At 42.4% G+C, this 17,811-nt stretch overlaps 1 protein-coding gene across 2 annotated transcripts in view; it reads right to left on the bottom strand.

The window, feature by feature from the left end:
* oxr1a (oxidation resistance 1a) overlaps positions 1-9,867 on the bottom strand; it is a 192,402-nt gene extending 182,535 nt beyond the window's left edge. For both annotated transcript variants that reach the window (XM_034127425.1, XM_034127427.1), the window contains exon 1: positions 9,701-9,867. The gene's annotated coding sequence lies outside the window, so the exon portion shown is untranslated. The remainder of the gene's footprint in view (positions 1-9,700) is intronic.
* Positions 9,868-17,811: the final 7,944 nt, after the last annotated feature.

Genomic DNA, 17,811 nt, shown 5'->3' with positions numbered 1-17,811 from the left:
CTTCACATAAACTATCCTAGCTCTGGCAAAAGATAGAAATGGGCCTACCAGAATTTTTAAAGCTGACCAATCAACACGTTTTGTCTAATTTGTTTTAAAAGTAGCAAAAAGCTATTTTTAAACGGTGAATGACCTCCTGTACCTACCACCTGGGTAGGCTAGGCTAGGCTAGGTTGTTGCTGTCAATAGCATCATATTGTGGTAAGAGTGAACTACATTTCCTTGGCAAGAGCGCAAATAGGGCAACCTTTTCTTTATGAATTCCACATAAAGATGAACTGTGGCTTTGCAAAGATAAAAGATATTCAAAGCAACACCTTTTATCGATAAAATTGTTGATGGAAATGTATCAGAAATGGTTGTATATCTGGAAATCATAACCCTCAGACTATGGTGTTACGATGAAATAACAATATACAACTAGCTATGAAGACACCCGAGGCCATTCCAGTGGTGCGATCAGTGGTGACAACCAGCCAAAGAACTGTCTCAACACATTTGATACATTTAAAATAAAGCTGTTAGCTACATAACATTATCCTTTTAAAATGTTTCCCACTTCAACCGTCAAGCGGGTTTATGCGGAGCGCTATCTCCTGCACATTACATAAAACTGTCGTACAGTAGCACGAAGAAAGGGTTGATGAAAGAATGAACCACTTAAAGAGATATTGACATGAGGGCCTAGCAACAAAGTCATTCCTCACAGCAAGGGAACCATTCTCTGCTCTTGCTCACTAGTACAAAATAACATCGTTCCAGCCAGGAACTATACACACAGCCCCATGAGATCACATTATGCCAAGAAAAATACTGAGAATCTTCACAGTTCACCGTTTACTCAAAATAACCCTCTGCCTTTTCCTGGGTTGATCTATTTATGTCTGAGTGTTTCTGAGGATTCTATGAGCATGGAGCATGATGATGTCAATGGTGTGAGAAAGAAAAAGCAGAAAACCTCAGCTTATCAGCAGAGTAGCTCATGGCAAGGTATGTACAGGAGCTGGAACACTGTCGGTTTGAGTTAAATACATGTACACAGTGGGCTTGAGGGACTGCTCTCTGCTGAGTCACTCCACTGCGTGATATTAGGCTGACAGAGACAAATGCCCATGGAGTTCAAGTAAAAAAACATTTTTTTTTAAATCACCTCATCCCATTGCTTTGATTCAATTAGCTTTCAAGCAGTGTCCCGAAGTCGAACCAAAGGCAATGTTCCCCTAACTTAAGTGACAGGGCGAAATCAGATTTTAGATTGCTGACAGCATCGCCTTCTTCCCATCAAGTTACGTGGCACGGTTTTTTGTGATGCATGTCATCTGGCTGTCGCATTAACACTCCATCCGCAAGTGGGGGGTGCATGGAACATAACCTTAATTTACCCTGACAGCTATTTGGATGATACATTTGATCATCAAAGTAAAATTTGCAGATTTATCAGACAATCCCTGCCAATGCAAGGGAGAAGAAAATGGAAGGAATGAGTGCAGTTGCATCACCTGCAAACCAATTCGGGGGAAACAGATTTAATCATCATCCAAAGATGATTTAAAGTGGACCTATCATGTTATATTTGACAAATATATTGTAGGGCCATACCTATATAAAACATGTCTGTGAAGTTTTTTTTTCAAAATACCAAACAGATCATGCATTTTAGCCATGCCTCATTTCGCTCCATTTGCTCTTTTCCAGCCCTGTTTTTGCAAGGGCTGATTCTGTGACGTAACTTTAATGCAAATGAGCTGCAGCTGACCACGCCCCCCTGCAGGAGAGGGGAGCGTGCTCTGATCAGCTGCTGGGCTCTCAGAAGAGGGGGAGGAAAAGAGATCTCCGTCCTCCGTGTTTTATTCTTATATGATTATATAAAGTCATTATTCATTTGTTTTAAAGCTCAATAAATAACAAAGAAGACCTTTGACCGGCACTTTTCTAATTTTGTCCGGAAGATTTAAACTTTAACGGACATGTTGACCTGCGAAAAAAAATCTAACTGAAACTCTGCCGCACGGTCCCCTCGTTCCTTGGAAGAGGCGGAGAGGTGGGTGTTTGTCATCTGCTGGTGGCAAACCGGAGAGAATTACAGCAGCAGGAGCAAACGCTTGCCTCGGGGAGGGAGAAAAAGAGCAAGAGCGTCCACAGCGGAGAATAAACAGAAGGGCAACCATGGCAACCATGCGCGGGAAGTCTTCTTCGCTGCTTTTGTGGCAGACTACAGCGCCACTTACAGGCCTGGCATATGTACTACAGAGTCTCCTGCGCTTTCGAGCGGCAATGGCGGTGGCCGTGGCCCAACCCCCCATTCCCCTGATAGGTGGAGAGTTGCCCATATTGGCGGAGCTCCCTGTAGACCCTCCAGAAAAACGCGATTATGCGATCGCATAATTTACCGCATAATCAGCAAAATGGCGCAGATTTTTAAAAGGGCGCATATTTATTAAAAGGTCGCATAATCCCCGCATTTTTCCACACAAAGTTGAGGGAAAAAAAAGTTAACGTGAAGTAGTGATGTCATCAGCTCGCGCAGGTAAACAACACCGTAGAGTGAATGTGTGGAACTCACACGAGAGAGAAAACAACAAGATCAGCGCCATATAGATTATTATATACTATTATACTATTATTATTATATACTATTATACGGCTCTGACCAAGATGAAAAAATCGAATCCATCTCATTTGCCTACGAACATTTCTGCTAAAGACCGGGCAAAGCATTACCCCGATGTCTTGCACGAAAGTGGGGGGAAACTATTCTGCACCCCGTGCAACTGTGTGTTGGAGCATAAGAGAAAATCGACGGTGACGACCCACTTTGATTCATTCAAACATTCTAAAATGCTTTCTGCTGCTGCGGACAAGAAAGTCAAACAACTCACGTTCACCGAGGCATCAACCTCCAAAACCCTTTCGAGGGCTACAAGAAACGAGGTGAGTAGCCTACAAGATTGAAGCTGGTCAGATAACGAACGAGTAAATGAAAACAGAATGAGGCGGAGAAGAGTGTGTGTGTGTGTGTGTGAGAGAGAGAGTGATTAAAATAGCCCATATATAAATACATAAATAACACTTTGTGATGTAGCTTGCTTCTAGTATGCTTGTTTATCATAGGAACTCTTTAAAAGGGCTCACTTTCATTCAGGAGTAGCCTAGTAACAGGGTGTGGGAGAAGAATCATCTTTTTTCCGCCTCCCGCATATTTCGCAACTTTTCGCATATTTCCGCATATTTCGCAATTTCACCGCATAAAATCACATAAAAACCCCGCATGTTTAATCGCATAATCAAGGATTTTAGCCCGCATAATCAAGGATTTTAGCCCGCGTTTTTCTGGAGGGTCTATCCCTGTTTCTGACGTCAGAACAATTTCAAATCTGTATCAGCTCGGTTGCAGCCCCGTTTTTAGAGATTTGGGTATGGAGGAAAAGAGAGAGGGTTGTGTTTTCTGACACTTGGTGAGTTCCCTGACACACCGGGGACACATATTCATGTATAAAAGACGTACAAAAGTGCATTTTGCATGATAGGTCCCCTTTAAATATCAACATCCAAAATGTTAAATATCAACATCCAAAATGTGCCTCCGCCATTCTTTATACCATCTACTCAGTAGATTCTACTGTATGGCCCATTTCCAATCCGACCCCTCCACAGTCCCGAACTTCCCTCTCTCCGGCATAACAGAAACTGTCGTAACTTTTCATAACCATGATTTAGAATCAGCATCTCTTGGACAAAAATATTAATAAGTATTTACAAAACTTCCAAAATCTATAGCGGCGATTCTTTTCTTTTTTTGCAAACCTCTACTACTTTGAAATATATTGTTTATGAGCTTCTTGGTTTTTTGCATCAGTCTGTTATACAAATCTTTACAATCACATGCAATGTCTACAGTGGCGGACTGGCCATCGGGACGTTCGTTTAAAACATTAAACAATAACTTTTTTAAACCTTTTTATCTTTATGTTTTAAACATTTTTTTAAAACATTTTTAACATCGTGGATAAATCCTTATATGCTCCTGGCAACAAACTGAACGTCAACTTTGCCTCCTTATTACACTCACCCCTACTTTAGTGGGAACAATGAGTCTGCGTCTTTGATGCATATTGGCAATATGTGCGGGTGGCGGGGCGGGTTCGGTATTGCACGTCGCGGGTACGGGGCGGGAGCGGGTCTTGACAATCAGACCCGTGCAGGACTCTGGTGGGGCTGCAATGTAGACAGGAATAAACGCAGATCATCCTCTGGCTGCAGCCTTGACCGGTACTTGCTTTAGATCAAAGTCAATGCGGAAAACCCGCACTCACACAGGTAGGTGGAGGTGAAGGGAATGAGCACTTTTACAGCCTTTTTGGCGAGGTGGGGGAACTCGGTCTCCACAGACAGCCAAAAGTGTGCAAGTGACACTTTACTCATCTTTTTCTCGTTATTTTTTTCTCCCGCTGCGCCTCCCCTGAAGCTCTCTGGCGCCCCCACAGGAAGGCGCGCCTCACACTTTGAAAACCGCTGATGTAGGGGTTGGATTGGAATTGGGCCAATATGAATCAGAGAATTAGGTTACACTGTAGGTCCCAGCCCCGGGATGCATCATGGGCAAAGAAGACTGGGAAGAGACAGAAGAGGAGGATGGTTTGTTGCTATGCTCACGAAAGGAGAAGGAGGAGGAACCACTGGGCAGTTGGAAGGGGGGGGGGTCACTGGGTTTGGTCTGTGGCTTAGCATGGCAAATCCTCTGTAATCCTCCAACCAGTCCCATGCCTGTTTACTGTATAGTAGGTAAAGCTATTATGGACCAGGACCAAGTGTACCCTACTACATCCTACAAACTGCTACTCCAACACTATTGTTCACCTGCTCTTTTTTAAGAGGACTGCTGAGGAGGTTAAACCTCTGTAAATCTCTTTTGGAGATTATAATCATTAGACGGCAGGATAACAAGGAGGAAGCCAGAAAAAGAGAGAAAAATCACACACAGAGGGGTGAGAAAAGAAAGCAGTTTTTAGGGTATTTCGACCAAAAAGAGATGTCCTGCAGTCTGCTTTTCTTTAAGTAAAACCATGGAGCTTCTTCTGTAGTTCTAATAATGTAATTCCAGCAAAGAGCACCACATATTAAGCGTTGATGTCAAAGCAAAGCAGCGTCCTGTCTGGGAAGGTCTGGCGCATCTTTGTAAACAATGACGCAAGCCGGTAGAGCATCGTAATAGAAGCGCGTGTGTCTTGGAAGCTTTGAAATTCATTTTCAGCTAGATTCCTGGAACCACATTACATAAGACGACAACAAATCATTGTGTCACTGCCCTTGTCATGATCTAATTGCTTTCTTGTAGATTCAGGACTCTCCTTCCCTCCATCTGTATGTTTCTCTCAGTTATCTATTAAGGGTTGAAACATTGCACCTTTGCACCATAACAAAAAGTACAGTCTGTATAAAGCTAACAATAGCAAAAGCTGAAATAAAACTGATTAAATTCCATCATCGAGCAGTTTAATTGCTGGCACAAGCACCGAGTTGAAATGCACATGCAGCTGCCTGCCAAGAGCGGAGGACTTTCAATTTCATTCCATTCCAAATGAATACCAGTAAGTTTCAAACAATTGGGATCATTCCAGGTAGCTCTGCAGTGATTACTCCTTTAATCCATCGACAGAATGGATTCTGGCTGCAACGTTTCCAATCACAGCAAAATATTGAGGAACATTAATATCTTTGGGAATGTTACAGGGTCCAAGACATTTAATCTCATAACCTTTTGCTCTGGGAAGTTTTAAAGGATTTTTTCACATTTTAAAATAGACACAATAAACAAATAACAAGTTATCACAAATAAGAACTAAACTAATAAATCACATGCATTGCTTTTGAGATATTGGAGTTGTGTCACGATTAGGTCCATTTAATTTAAAACACCTAAAATAAATGTTTTCCAAATGTTTTATTTGAGGAAAGGCATTAATTCAGCTTATTTGTTAGAGCTCAACAACACAAAGTGAGTTATGGTGAGCAACAGCGATATAAAATAACAATTTAAGTTTTGGTTTGAAACTCCAAAGGGTGCCTTAAAGTTGAATGATGCTCCCAGTTCCTCAGTTCCTTGTTCTGCTAAAGGTTTTTCCTTTTATCATACCAGCTGTTGTTATTGAGCAAACTTGTTAGATTAACTACATTAATGTCACTTCAAAAGTCGTACATGGAAAGTACTATTCCATGTACGAGTCATGTGGTTATTAAAATATATATTTAGTTAATCAAGTAACGTTGTTAGACTTTGTGCTTTTTTGGACTGCAAAGAGAACATTTGGAGACTGCAGGGTTCTTATGCAGCATGAACAAAGTGCTTAGCAGCGGATAAACTTCGGCCCATGATCAGAGGGGAGGTGATTTTGGTTGCAGACAAACCCTCTTTGAGAGATTAATTATTTAAGATTAACAGTCTCATATGGCACTGCCCACCATCATACAGCCTCAATGCATCTTTGTTATTTTGTATATTAACAGCTTCTATGAGTTTCAGAAGGGTTTGAACACGGATTAGCAGCAGCCAGTTCAGAGTAGATTTAGAGCTCTGTCTGTCTCCAGTGATGGAGACTCTTCTTTGGTCTGTATTGCATTTTACTAAAGGACATACATGACAACTATTAACAACACATAGCGGGTCGAGAGATAGATTTTCATATCATTTAATTGTAGTTACTCAAGACCAGGAGATTGGAGGGGGGGTTTATATGTAAATAAACATATTTCTGTTGCTAAAATATTGTATTTCCACAAGTATCAAATTGGTATTAGTAGCAGTAATAGTATATATTGTTTTTATTAAATGATAAATCCTCTTTTTAATTTCTTTCTGTAATCGACATCAGAAATGATTTGGAATTGAACATTATGAAGAAACTTCATGAAGAATCTAACCTTAAATATAATAGCAATGTCTCTATTTAAACAACAGCATTTGACATTATTATGGTGCCTAACATCAACAATTAATATGCATTACACTAACTATGGAAAAGTGACAGCAAACTGGTTGGTAGTCAGGGACTTAAAATCCCCTCGTCACTGGTGTTGATTCACAAAGCTCAGTGGGCAGACATGACGCTCCACCAGATGCATTTTTATTTTATTTTAACTTAGTTATGATAATAAGTAAAAACCATTGTATTGTCAGCGCATGAAAAACCAATTGGCCATCATCTCTTCATTATCAATATAAAACTATATCCTAAAAGGGTAAGACCCTAACTCGGGGGACACATTACTCCAGGATCATTTTTACATAGAGCTCCAGACTGTAGAATCACCATAACACCACCTAAATCTGCATGGAGCCACTCAGGGTTATACAGAGCCACTTATTTAACTTCATGGACGGTCAAACAGCATAAGCTCAATATAAAACGTTGTACTTAATAATGGCACATGAAACACCTTAGTACAAAAACAGCAGCAGATCAACACTCAGACTAATTTTACATAAAGCGTGTTTTCAGGAAAAAATCTGCTTGGCAACACATCACATCTCTGGTGTCTGTAGCAGCTCTACCTGAGAGCTCTGTGTGTGCGTGTGTGTGTCTGTGTGTGCACATTAATGAGGTTGCAGATATAGATGAGATCGTTGCAGCTGTTAAAACACCACATGACTCACAGATGAATCTGAGAAATACTGAATTTAGTCGACAAACAGAGCCTCACAGCATCAGCTTATCAGTGCCAAAACAAAGCATCAAAAGCATCAAAGCACAGTTTGATATACTGTACATGAAGATTTAATTTACACTAATTGAATTTGTTTAATTTGTAAAGACCAAGCATTAAATAATTTCTTCCAAGTGAATTTAGTTCAGTTTTATTTACTTGAATCTATTCTCGATGCAGTAATCAATTGATAACAGCGAGCCTTCACTGAAGACGGCAGGGTGAAGGATTAATCAGAACCAGCAGGGCCGTGCATCATTTCATCACGAGAGTCATCACTCAAGGTGTGGGTAATCGTGTGTATGTCAACCTGATGCTTTAGGATTATGGTTTATGTTTTCTCCAAATTTGTTCACAATATTAGTCTCATCTTGATGACGACAATAAGGCTAGGAAAGTTGGTCAGCATTTAAAATGTAATCACGATTTGAGTTAGAGCTGAAACAATAAGTAATTTAATTGATTAGACGATTGACAGAACCTCTTTTATCAGCAGTTTTATAACAAAAATGCCACAACCCTACGGTGAGGGAAACCTGGCGAGTGGGTTACTTTAATGGAACAGCTTGTTTAGTTGAATAATCAATAAGTTAATTAATAAAACTTGCTTAAATGATAGAATAAAACCAGAGAAATTATAAAAAAATTAAATGTTATGACTTTTCTCTTTTAGAGCAGATTAAAAACAGAATATCTTTTGGGTTTCAAACTGAAAAAACAAGTTAGACATTACCTTGGACTTAACCAACTTTCACATTTCTAATATTTATTGACCAAACGATTAATCGAGAAAATAATCAGCATATTTATAATTACAAAAACATATTTTTGTTGCAGCCCTAGTTGGAGAAGCTACTTTCTTAGAGAACATACTTGCAAGTATTCCAAGAAACATCTAGGTTTTCCAACTGATGAGGACCAAGTAACTAAAGAAAAACACACTTTCTCAGCATGTAAACTCAATCCCTCCATCTCACACTGCTTCATATCTACCTTGAACAACTCACCAACCTTGAACAAAGTACGAAGAGCATCATCAGAGCTGTGTCTGGACCGTAATACACCTCACCTGAACACGCTGACCCCGCTGCACTAATATGTTTTATTAGGATGTATAATAAGAGCTTAAGGAGCCCGGACAATACACAGACCCTGGAGGCCGAGCGCTCTGCACCTTATGGGGGTATCCCTTTAGCATTATGTAATGTTGTAATAGGCTTAGCTACATGCCTTTTCTGCAGGGGGGCAAAGGGGTGTTTGGGCTGACTCAGATGAATCACTTTATGTCTCCTTTCCTCTGAGCTTTCTACTTGCTGAGGAGTGAACTTTCCACACCCCCACATTAACTGACCTCAGATGGCATTAACAGGAGAGTAAAGGAGGTAAACATCCACTTGTCAACTCACTATTAAAAGAAGCTATATTATTCATGTAGGCAGTCCCTAAAAGAAGACACGATGTTATACAGATATGCCTGAGCTTATGATAAAAGTATTTCAATTAATACTATGTCTGCTGTGTTTTAATGTTGTTCAATCAATAATATCCTGTAAAAACTCACTTAATGCTGTCTTTATTCCGCTCTAGTAGTTCCTATATTATTCATGTAGGCATTCCCCTATCTACTTTTGCTCGGATATGTATCCATTAACCTTTACAATAAATTAGAGTACAAAGAAATGTTTGAAACACGTCAGTAATAATGCGAGACTTGGATAGAAGCTACTTCATGATAGTAGTAGAACAATTGAACGACTTACAATGGTGCGTTTAGGAACAATTTCCTCGACTAGTCAGCTGCATTTCACCTGAGTTAAAGCATCACAAGAACCAGCATCCCAAAATAACTATTTTTAAAACGTCCGGGCTCCTGCTGCACGGAAACACAACACTTTGCAAACATTAAAGCTTCATAAGGAAACGACTTATCCGCCCATATCAAAATATAAGCCGGGTGAATCGTTTGGTCACAAACACGTCACAGCACACCGGTACTTACTTTCAGACGGACATGGAGGAGCCTCTTCAGACGCTCGCGAACATTTTGGGACACGCGGTAGTTAGTGTTGGAGGTGTTTCTTCATCAGGCGTGCACCATCGCGGGAATGTACACACGGGTAGACATGCGGAGTCATTTGACCTTCTCCCAATAGAAAGTACCATCCGTGAGACGTAGAGAGGGGAGGAGTGGATCATACCAAGCAGGCGTCCCAGCAAAGGAGGAGGGGGGGGGTGGGGGTGGGAGAGCTGTCAGCCTGGGATGTAGTGCAGGGATGAGGATGGTAGTGTAGTTGCAGGGAAGGGTGGAAATAAACTTCGAACTAGTTGCTGGAAATTGTGAAATAGTAATTTAATTACGAATTTATCTATCTTTATCTTTATTTGTTTATTTGTTTATTTAAAGTATCCCCATCAGCCGATGCCCTACCAATCTTCCTTGGGTCTGTGCCTGACTTGTAGTAAATACAATATTAAACATTCATTGCAATAATATTCAAATAAAGTTCAGAGCCAGCTAACACTGTGTACACAATTCAAAATAATATGAATTAAAAATCAATATGTTTAAAGGAATAAGAATGTCATATACTGTACATGCATACATGCATTTCCAAACATTTGGTCTACCTATGCTGTAAAATGTATTATCTCTTCGATTTACACACGGCATCTATTGCACTTCTGTCCATCCTGGGAGAGGGATCTCTCCTCTGTTGCTCTCCCCGAGGTTTCTCCCATTTTTCCCTTTGAAATGTGGGTTTTTCTGTATGATGTGAGGGTCTAAGGACAGAGGGTGTCGTTTTTCTCATACTGATATTCTGAACAAACTGTGCTGTTGTATTTGCTGTAAAGTGTCTTTACTGTAGGGTATTTTTATTATATGTACAGCACTTTGGCTCGACCAAAAATCGTTTAAAAATGTGCTATATAAATAAAACTTGATTTGATTTGATTTGATTTGATATAGTTTTTACTCAGTTTGACATTAGCCAATAAATGCCTCTGTATGTTAATTACAATAATTATTGTTTTTTTGCGAGGACAACATTAAGGGGGAAATTATTCAAGTGTGTTTTGGCTCTGCAAATTGATTGTGCAGGGTACCACAGTATGACAAATGATGTTATGTATTGTACTTTTGTGTAGTAAACTATTTGGTTGAACAACAATGTGGCATCTTTGCTTCATCTTAACAATGCTTGAGATATATGTTTTGCTCAATGGTGAACCATGACTGGTACCTAACTTTTAGATGCTATAGTTGTAATAGAGCAGCTCAAGTCTAGCAGCCATGTTTTCTGCAACTTGCAATAATTCTGTTAAGCCATAGTCCTGGTGTCACATTCAGGCACCTGACCCAGCACGTGTGACATTACATAGGGAGAACACTTTCTGTGGAGTTTCTGAGGACCCCTCTGACCTTAAACTACCAAAGGGTACTCAATGAGTGACGTATCAAGAGACTCAAAATTACCAGAAAGAAACATAAGATGACTACAAAGAGTCCCAGAAACATTGCAGAGCACCTACAAAGAGACCACGGAGAGACTCACAACAACTATGAAATTAGGCAAAAATTACTTGAAGAGACACACAGCAACTACAATGACACTCAAAACTGCTACAAAGACACACAAAAGACTCACGGCAACTTGATGCAATCTAGGCTCCCAACACAAACTATTTTTATAATCCATTTACAGTTAAATATTGCCTAATTGTGAACATTTCCTGCATCATTCTTCAGTATATCAGAAAACAGCATATGTAAAACAGGATTTTTTTATTCAGCACTATTACAGAAATAAATGAAACCCTTTGTTGTAGTAAATAAAGGATTATGAACTTATACATAAGCCTATCAAGCCTGTAAGTGTAGATACAGTATACTAGTGGTTTCCAATCTTTTTTTAGATGTATATCATATTGTGCTTTCTACAATCGTAACCATTTTCTACACCCTTTTACTCAATTTCATCCGATTGTTGCCATTTTTGACTATATATTAAAAATCGAATTATTCAAGCTCCTCTGCATCACAACATCCCCATGTACCATCTGGTAACTGCAGAAGTCCCCTCGGGAACGAGTACCCCTGTTGTGAATTGCTGCAATATAATATATTGATAGTGAAGGTAAAAGTGCATTATTAACTTCACAACCAATTGAGACAGTGTAAGGCCGTATAGGAATTCAATAAGTGGATATAAATAGTCGCCATTGCAACTCACTTGGCCCATTGGAAGCCCATACATCCTGATAAAATACTATTAAATAGCATTATTACAGTCATATATTCAATAATATATGCATGAGTTACTAAGACATATGTGCGGTCGGAGTATGGACTATCACTATTCACTTGGTCAAATTGCACCCTATAAGCTCATAAAAAAAGACTTGATGAACCAATATATCTGGATTAAAAGCAACTGTAGAAGCCTATGCAAAACAAATGAAAGCAAAGTCCTTGCAGTGATGAATTGAAAACACCTTGGGCTGTTGCTTTACATGAAATGTGTGGCCTTGTGAGAACACAGCCTCATATAAAGCACTGCTTCCTTTCCAAGAGATTGCTCTCATGCACTATAAAGTTGTCATTGGCAGCGAGGAGGTAAAACACAATATAGATATCAAACTGGTTCAGTTCGTATCCTAGATTGCAAAAGAATAATAAACATTAACCCCTTAAAAACATGCATTTGAATTGTTGGTTTTTGTGCATGTAAATGGTCTGCAAAGCCTAAAATCCCAAAGACCAATCAGCGGACTTCCTCACACACACACACTCAATCTTTTCTCAGCTGCAGCTCCGCCGATTTCTCCTCCGAGACGGCGGGACGCGGCGAGGCTGTGAGTCGGTGTGTGAGCACACACACAAACTCCCAGCCAGGCTGCGGGTGTGTGTGTGTGTTCGGGCTGGGTTTCGATGTGTCTCGCTGTGTCTCGCTGTCTCGCAGACGGCCACTGGGCTCATAGGGAGGGGGGGGGCAGGAGCTCCAACAAGCCGTTTAGGACAGAGAGTGAATACACATACTATACAGAGATGCTATATGAGAAACCAATGTGAGTTTGGAAAATTGCACAATATACATTTATTTGAGTATACCTCAACAATGGAATTATGATCAGTAGAAATGGCCATGACATGGGACCTTTAACATAGTAACATCCCCATGTAACACTCACGCTTCTATTGGCTAGCGATCCAACGCAGACCGGGACAGCTTTAAGCAGTTGACCAATCACAACAGTCGTCCAGCATACTGCGCTCTGGTTTCCAGTGTTGGGCAAGTTACTTCCAAAATGTAATACAGTGTAGTGATCACTGATTCATACACTGGGGTTACATAATTCAATCCGGGAACTACAGGTTGGGGGTATTGTTTCCGCCCGGACATATATGTTGACGGTACCTCCGGGGTACCTACAGTGTGTGTGTCCCTTTCACTTTCTCTTCTCTCCTGTGCCTTCGACCCGACAGCATGTCGATTTCTGCTCCCCAATAAAGTGAGATTTGCACCTCCGATGCACCGCCTCCGTCTCCCTTCTCTCGGCACTACATTGGTGACCCTGACATAAGTCTCGCGAAGGATCCGAGGCTGAATCGAACACGGCAAAAAGCGCAGCTTTTCTCGGAATGCCGGAGATTCTTGGAGACGTCCGTAGCTGCCACGTGCACATGGACTGAGGCTCGGTGCGCCCCGCGGAATGGCTGAGGACGTCGCTCGCCATTCCCGCTTCGTCTCGGCACTGGAAGGCAGCAAGCCTTCCTGCTACGAGGAGACGATGCACGACCTGCTAGGTATGGAGGAACCCGTCTTCTGCCTCGTGGAGCTGGTTCTTCGGGACATGCTGCATGTCCGGGCTGCGCTAGCTGCCTCGGCTAGTGTTGAGCCCCGCGCTTTGGCCGAAGATGCTGGCCGGTTCCTCCTGGCCACCCGGCGATTTACCCCTGAGGTGCTTGCCACTGCACGCTGCAGCACCTTCCCTGGTAAGGGCACGCCACCTAGCAGAGGCTCCGGGGCCGACGACGACGTCAGCGACTACCGGCCGTCGAGACTGGAGCCACGACAGCTAACGGCTAGCTGCTACCAACGGCTAGCGACGACTGCTAGCAACGGCTAGCCACAGCAGCTAGCGGCTGACATCCGACTGTTTTTTTATTTTTATTTTTGTTTTTTGTGGTGCCGGAGAGGAGGTTCGATCATGTCTGGTCGGCCTCGTGTGGATCCTCTCACGATTTCGCCCACCTGTTTTTGATCGTGGACAGGACGACCTTTTGAGTTTTTTTCTGGTGCCTGAGAGGAGGTTCGACCATGTCTGGTCGGCCTCGTGTGGACCCTCTCGCTGTTTTCACCACCTCGACGGCGGCTTCGGACGTCACACAGTGGCGCGCTTCTGGACCCCGTCTCGCCTCGCCTCGGCGGTTCCGGACGTCGCCCATGCCTTCATCGGCCCGTGGGTGGCGCACTTCGGGACCCTGCCTGGCCTCACCTCTAACCGCGGCTCACGGTTCGCCTCGACGGCGCCCCGTCTGGCCTCTCCCCTGTCCACGGCTCCTTCCTCCCGGGGACACGGCTCCTTCCTCCCGAGGACTTCGTGCCCGCCGCCGCTGTGCCTTCGCCTGCGGCCGGGCAGCGCTCCTCCCTGCTGGGGACCACCAGGTTTTTTTCACGCCCGTCCCCTGGTCTCGACACAGCGACCCTGCTTTCTGCGGCCCCCTGACGACGGCCCGTTCCATGGCCCGCCCTCCTCGGCCCCTGTGGTGCTTCCTCCCGACGCGAGGATTGTGTCCATGGTTGAATTCTGGGGGGGCTTGTGTAGTGATCACTGATTCATACACTGGGGTTACATAATTAAATCCGGGAACTACAGGTTGGGGGTATTGTTTCCGCCCGGACATATATGTTGACGGTACCTCCGGGGTACCTACAGTGTGTGTGTCCCTTTCACTTTCTCTTCTCTCCTGTGCCTTCGACCCGACAGCATGTCGATTTCTGCTCCCCAATAAAGTGAGATTTGCACCTCCGATGCACCGCCTCCGTCTCCCTTGTCTCGGCACTACAACAGTATATATTACTTATTACTGTCTTTTTTAAGTAATAAGTTACATTACAATATTACTGTCTCTGAAATGTAATGAGTTACATTACTTTTATATTACTTTTGAACTACTTTACCAAAATAACCTCAAAAGAATGGCTAGGTATTTTAAATGCTAAAATGTAGTTTAGTGCAGTGTCAGGATCTCGACACAAACTGATGAACCCAAATGCACGACCCAGAGACAAAGTCTTGAATATAAAAAAATGTAATTTTAATTTCACAGATCAGGTAATCCCTCTTAACAGAGTCGGTACTGGAAATAACAAAAGGCGCTCACAAGGAGGAAAATACTAGGCATAACAAAAAGAGAAGTTAAGAAAAACTTAAGCCTATAAAAAATTAACAAAAGAAACAAAACCTGACATGAGTTAAAGCGATCCTTTCTGAGCTGAGGCTTGGCACGACCATTCGGGGAAACAAACAAGATGAACTGACACAGGACAGGGGAGAGACAGGACTATTGAAACATGAGGTGAGTGGGAACAGGTGGAAACAATCAGGGGCGGGGTAGACACTGATGATGGCGGGAAAAACACACAAAGGGAGGAAGAAACAGGGCCTGAAATGAAAGAGGTAAGTACAAAATAAAACAGGAAATGACAGACAAAATACATAAACATAACTAACACATTTGAGGAGACACAACATGCAGCTCATTATACAACTAGTGAAGGGCAATGTGGTATAGCATAACAACTGTGTAGGCCATTAAGGCTACTATAACAACTTTTGTTACACGGCTTAGTTGAATACTCGATTCTGATGTAAATTCTTAACATGTGACACGTTGTTAAAGGGCCCATGTCATGCTTTTCCGGTTATTACCCGTTCCCTTGTGTGTTATGAAGGTTTTTATGCATGTAAACAGTGTGCAGAGTCAAAACCCTCAAAGTACACCCTGTAGCGATTAAAACTCTAACACAGAAAATACCTCCCCAAAACGCCTCGTTGGAGATACGTCACTGCCCATTTGAGTCTTCCATTTAGTTCCGGGTACCGCTTGATGTCATGCGGTACCCGGAACTAAATGGACCAATCCTGAAGAGCTATGGCCACACCCAGCGGCGCTGGCCGCACCCTCTGCCAGCCTAACATTTACTGTTGGAAGCTCTGGTTCAGTTCACAATCGATCCAGTCATGCCAATGCCAAGGACCTGTTTCCTGAAATGTGAGGAGAAATCTGAGCTGTTTGTCCTACCGACGGAAGAACCACGACGAAGTCAGTGGTTGAAATTTCTTTTTAACACTGTTCCTTCAGAGGTTCGAAGAACGTTACTGTGTGCGTGGCATTTCACAAACGAAAGCTTCCAAAACATTGCCCAGTTTGAGGCCGGATATGCACAGCATTTGAAACTGAAGGACGATGCTATTCCTAGTTTGTTTGGACCGTTTGGAGCAGGGGAAGATTCGGGTACACAACCTGTAAGTTTGCATTGTTATTTGTGTATTTATCAAACAAGACTGTTTAAATGTGTAAACTGTGTCGGACTGCTAAGCCATTGACACAGTGCTAACTGTGCTAACTAAGTTGCTAGCGTTTCCATATATCAACTCTAATATCAGCAGATGGCCTTGCATACATGTATCTCATAGCAGGAGAATGTCTGCATTCACACACGAAATACTCATAGACAGTATACTCCGGGTGATTTGCCGTATGGTCAGTCGCGAAACGTAATTACATTATAGCTGGCGTAGCGTGTATGCTACCGAGCTAACCAACGGAGCTAGACATGGGTTTGCTCGGGATTTTTTTTTTGTTATGCCAGCTACAATGAATGTAGCAGACTACCCGTACAAGATTGCAATTGTAAACACGTTCTTGCTAGCCTAATATGAATCACTAGCTTTTGTTCATAGTGGTTTTATTACACTAAACAAGCCCAGCTTACTGGACTAATGACGTTGCTAGCGTTTAAATTAGGGCTGTCAAGTTAACGCGTTAATATCGCGTTAACGCAAAAAAAAATTAACGCCACTAATTATTTTAACGCGATTAACGCATGTGTATTTTTTGTCCTCGCCGCCCCGTAGTTTCAGAGCGCATCGAGTTTAAAATACCATCTACAAGCTGATGCTGACAGCCCCGCTCCTGCCGCCCGCTTGTGGCAGACCACACTTCCACGCTCACCGGCAGGCCCGGACTGGCCATCGGGAGGACCGGGAGGGTGTGTATGTGTGGCGCGACTCGCGCGAGCGAGGCACACCTTACGTGTTGTTGTTGTTAGCATCTGGTGCTAGCTAGCTGCGCTAACGGATATAAGGAGCTGTTTCAATGACATTTCGCCGACAACTGCGCCGAGCACTTGACTTTATGCAGGCAGCCAGACAGTGGGACATTGTACGAAAAGTCAGCACACTCAGCACGGATAGTACGCGCAACATGATTGCAGCTCCCGTTCGAGCATATATGCCTTGAGCTGCACATACTGTAGCTCCAACGATCCATCACAGTGTCTCCACACACACACACACACACACACACACACACACACACACACACACACCCACACACACACACACACACACACACACACACACACACTTTGTATTGTATAATTGTATGAGAGAGGTTCCAGGTTGAATTGAGGCGAATATTTGTAATGTTCAGAGGTTGTTGTGTTTAATATTCATGAGAATATTTGTCATTGTTCAAATGATAATAAACAAACATATAAAGCATATTTGTCCACTCATATGTTGATAAGAGTATTAAAAACTTGAAAAATATCCCTCTAAGGTACATTTAGAACAGATACAAAATGTGCGATTAATTTGCGATTAATCGCGATTAACTATGGACAATCATGCGATTAATCGCGATTAAATATTTTAATCGACTGACAGCCCTAGTTTAAATATATCAACTACAATGTCAGCAGATGGCCTTACATGTTTGTCATGGCAGGAGAATGTCTGCAGTCACACACGGAATACTCATACAGTATACTCCGGGTGATTTACCATACATTGTGACAGTACATGTACTGCATGTATAGC

This window comes from Trematomus bernacchii, unplaced genomic scaffold (genome assembly GCF_902827165.1).
Source record: "Trematomus bernacchii unplaced genomic scaffold, fTreBer1.1, whole genome shotgun sequence".
Taxonomy (NCBI): domain Eukaryota; kingdom Metazoa; phylum Chordata; class Actinopteri; order Perciformes; family Nototheniidae; genus Trematomus; species Trematomus bernacchii.
The sequence above is the reverse complement of the archived record's forward strand: the minus strand, read 5'-3'. Positions and strand labels throughout refer to the sequence as shown.